Below are 4,812 nucleotides of genomic sequence, written 5' to 3' on the forward strand. Positions count from 1 at the left end.
TACCTTCGCCATTGAATGATGTTAATCTTTATGGCTGACAAATTATAGATCATTCCCCCTGATTGTGCAAATAGCATCCTCATTTTCATAAATTATATCAGTTTATCATATTCTCAACCAAAAGACAATGTTACATTGACAAACAAGACCATTCTAGCATTTCCTTATAAATTATGCAAATTAGGCCCTAATTTGAATACATTAACAATGTTCCATGCAAACGCACAGACCTTTGGTAATAGTTTATCTGACCAAAAACCCGCGCAACATGAGCTATAATATTGACAGATAAAGATCACAACGATTAAAGCTGTACAGCTGTGTATTTCACTTGAGTGTAGCGGCTTGCACCCAATCGTAATGGTTCGCGAAACGCACGGCAGTTTTTTGGTCATTTTGCCGGTGGAACGTTCTGTCGCAACAGGGGTGCCCTAATTCCGACCTAGTGTTTAACACAGGTCGATCTGAGAAGAGAATTTAGAAATAATCATACACAAATTATGACTAAAACAATCTACAAATGTTTTCTGTCCCAAACAAGTCCTCTTTTTACGATTACGCGACTTGCTCCAAAGTGGCTGTTTGAAAAGCAAAACCTGCATTTTTGACACGCTCGTCAACCCCCGAACAAGCGTCGAATTCACACAGATTTTTCACTCGTCTGTTGTCGGAGTGTAGGAACTAAAAACAAACTTTGTGAGATTCGCCGATATCAAACACAAAAACATAGTCCATTCTTGTGATTATTTTTAGGCACGTGCTCCCATGCATAACGCCGCAACAAGGATTTTTCAAACTAGTTCGGTATTAGGGATGGGTCGGAATTAGGGCACGCCCCGTTATGTTTAAAGATGTTGACCTTCAATGAACTTTCAAATACCATAAGTATGAAATTCCATGCAGTTTTCATTACAGAATTATAACATTTTCTCATTCATTATGCAAATTAAGTCTTCATTTACATAATCAACATCTGCCTGTGTTTATCTCGTTCTCAATTACCAATGTCACAAGCTTCAATTGTCCTATGATGGAATGCAGCTGATTTATAAAATTTCCCCATAAAATATGCAAATTACATCCATATTTGATTTGCATAATTGTCACATAATTATATTAAGCATCACGTAAGCATTGAGCTACTTTGGGAATCTTTGTGTGACGCCAACATAGCCCCCCTCCCCACGCTGCTGTGACGATGCCGACCTGTGAGGACTGCAGCGCCCCGGGAGCCCAGCTCCGTCAGGGAGAGCTGTCCTTATGTAAGTCCTGTTCAGATAGGCGTCTCTTCCCTGACTCGGAAGCCCCCAGTTGTCCAAGTGACTCCGGAAGAATTGTGATCAACCAATGATGTGTTGAACGTCCTTGGATCAACGATATGCTCTGCTTTATCGTCAACAAAATGGACAGAATCCCAGGAGACGTGATCTCAAAAATGTGCCTGGACACCTACTCTGAGAACGAAATCGAAACGGCAAAGAAGCGGGTTAATGGAAAAAGGAGTCCAGTCCGATTGGCGGAAAAAGCAGTCCAGTCCGATTTTAGGGTGGAAAAAGCAGTCTGATGGTTTCTACGAAATTTTACGAAAGACCATAAGCACAATATTTTCTTGTGTGTGTACTTCTAGTTTCTATGGGTACTTCGAGTTTCTATGAGTACTTAGAGTTTCTATGGGTACTTCGAGTTTCTATGACTATTTAGAGTTTGTATGGGAACTTGAATTAGCATATATGTGACTCACTATATGCCGCCTTAACCCGTAATTCAGGCAGCCTTGGGTGAGGAATAGCGGACAACTGATTTACACCTCTTGGGACCACCGAAAAGTAGTTTCTATACATACAGGTCACCTATCCACAATAAACAAAAGTTAATTATTAAGGGATTCTTTCTTACAATTGTACTTCCGGTACTTACATGCTTGTCGGTGTAATGCAAAGTCTGCCATACGTGGCTTTAGCAGGGGCCGGCTGGATGTTGGGCAGTTGGAAACCGTAAATCGATTTAATCAGGCTACTTGCAAGCAGGATCGGCCCTGGAAATCTCGTCAGTTGACCGCTTCATCTTTTGACTAATTATTATTACTTATATGTAAGTAATAATCCAGAGGCATGATGATGATGATATGTAAGTTACAGACTGTAAGTTCCCATGCAAACTCTAAGTACTCATAGAAACTCTAAGTTCCCATACAAACTCTAAGTACTCATAGAAACTCGAAGTACTCATGGAAACTCGAAGTACCCATAGAAACTAGAAGTACACACACAAGAAAATATTGTGACTATGGTCTTTCGTAAAATTTCGTAGAAACCACCGGACTGCTTTTTCCACCCTAAAATCGGACTGGACTGCTTTTTCCGCCAATCGGACTGGACTCCTTTTTCCATTAACCCCAAAGAAGCTGGTGTTCGACACATGCCAACCAAGTGAGCGCCTCAGGAAACGACAAGGGGCCAACAAATCGGCGGCTGCCAATATGTCCGACATATTGCGCATTCTGCATTCCTCCGATTTGTCGACGCTACCCACATTTGTGTCTGCGACCCTCCGTATTCCCGCTGTAGACCTGGAACATATCGATATCACCGTGTGTCTCCAGGAGTTACAGATTATGAAACAGGAGATGAAGCTCACTCAGGCCAGTTCTATCGACGCCGTGAGGGTACAGGCTGAACTATCATCTCTTCGGCGGGAGATATCGGACCTGAAGAACGAGAGAACGCCTTCTTTGACAATTAACGCTAGCATCCGACAGGGCCACTTTCGCTGCCGTTGTGTCCAATACTCCTACCCTGACGACTGAACACGTCTGTGGGAAAAACCTCAGCAACAGAACATGAACATGTACACGACCAAGGTCGGGTCGGTAGACCTACCTCTGACCCGAAGCCGACGGCACCTATCCCTGTGCACCACTCGCCACCTCGCCGCCGTAGATTAGGCGACCCTGACGCAGACGGGTATACCATGGTTCAAAAGAGAAAGCCCAGACCCAGAGCGGTTGTCGGCACCGAAGTCCTCCACTCTGTCGGCTGCCAAGGCCAGACCGGCAGAGATATTCGTGACGCGCCTGGGCCCTGACACTCAGCCTAAAGACGTGGAAAGCTATTTGCGCGACAACCTCTCGCAAGAACGGACGCTCTCCTGCGAGAACCTCCCGACCAAGTTCGACACATATTCCTCTTTCCGGGTTCTGATAGACAATGACGCTGTACCTGAGATCCTGTCTCCAGCGTTCTGGCCCTGTGGTGTGCTTGTCCGTCGGTTTCATGGCAGACGTCCTTCTGCGATCCAGCAGCCCTGACCATGGACAATAACCCTGATCATGATCCAAGAACACTGAAGGTGGCATCCTTTAATTGCCGCTCCGTTAAGAACTCTGCCTCTTGTGTCAAGGAACTGTGTCAAATTTCGGATATTGTACTCTTACAGGAACATTGGCTTTTGCCGAATAACTTGAATTTTCTCTCGTGTTTAGATAAGGAATTTTTATCATATGGCACCTCACCTGTAGACTTGGGCAAAGGTCTTCTGTATGGCCGCCCTTACGGCGGTGTTGCTGTGCTCTGGCGCAAGTCCCTTGGCATGAATGTGAGTATTGTCAGTGAAGATGACGATCGTATTTTAGCTGTACGCATTAGTGATGATGTTAACTGTGATCTGCTTTTGATCTGTGTGTATTTACCTGTAGAATGCAACAACAACACACTATATTTACCTCGAAAATCTAGGGAAAGTTGACTCCATAATACAGGAGGCCAATACAGCGAATATTTGTATAATGGGTGACTTTAATACGCGCCCTGATGGTTTATTTTTCCCACTGCTTGAAACCTTTTGCCATGATAACGACCTCCTCGTCAGTGACGTCGACTAAGGCCGTGTCTATACGGAATCACCCAAACCGCGATTCGGGTAACTCACATTCCTCACATCTGGTCCACGTGCCACACACACCTGTGAAACCGTGTCCGAACACAATACGCTTGAGCTACATTTATTGCTGTTTGATGATAACACGCAAGGTGGCGTGTTATTAATGTCAGAGGTCAACGACCTGCTTGCTGATGCCCCCCTCCCGGCGTATCTCGGCCGAATGCCGACGTGGTCCCGCCAGAGGCGGTGAAGCTCGCCTAGCGTGATCCAAGCCCGAGTAAAGCCAGGTGGGTGGAACCACTTTTCACATGGAACATTTGCTGTTGACTTACATGGCAAACATTACTGTAACAGTACTACAGAATGTATTACCACATACCAGAGGAAACATGTCACAGTAGTAAAAAGTTAAATTTGACAAATTGAAAGGATCATTATGATCTACTTATTTATCAAAGATATTTCAAGGAAACCTACCTAAAATTAAGAGGATGCCCAAATAGCAAAACTGTAAACCTCTGATTTGTGACTTACTTTTTGTCCTTTCCATCTCCTGCCATCCCAGGGCTGTGCACAGTGCCAGCAGCAATGCAGCAGTCGTTTGACGAATGTTCATCAGGGTGCAATGAACACGCCAGGGAGACCGGGGCGTTTCGAAAGGGCTGGGAAAGGGTCATGAATACGTCAGCGATGGAGTCAGAAGCCCCTGGATGGACCTACCCCCCCAGTGGATACACCAGTCTCCTCATCTACGGGTTGACGACGCAGTACTGGGGAGACGGCTTCGGGCTGAACCTGAGAAAATCTGCAGACGAGATGCGCAGCATCCTGGCAGAGCTGAAGGCCAACCGTTGGATCGACAAGCGAACGAGGGCCATTTTCTTGGAAGCGTTGCTCTACAACGGGAACCTGGATCTGTTCACATCACTGACG

This window comes from Branchiostoma belcheri, unplaced genomic scaffold, assembly GCF_001625305.1.
Source record: "Branchiostoma belcheri isolate BF01 breed outbred unplaced genomic scaffold, Haploidv18h27 scaffold298, whole genome shotgun sequence".
Lineage (NCBI taxonomy): Eukaryota > Metazoa > Chordata > Leptocardii > Amphioxiformes > Branchiostomatidae > Branchiostoma > Branchiostoma belcheri.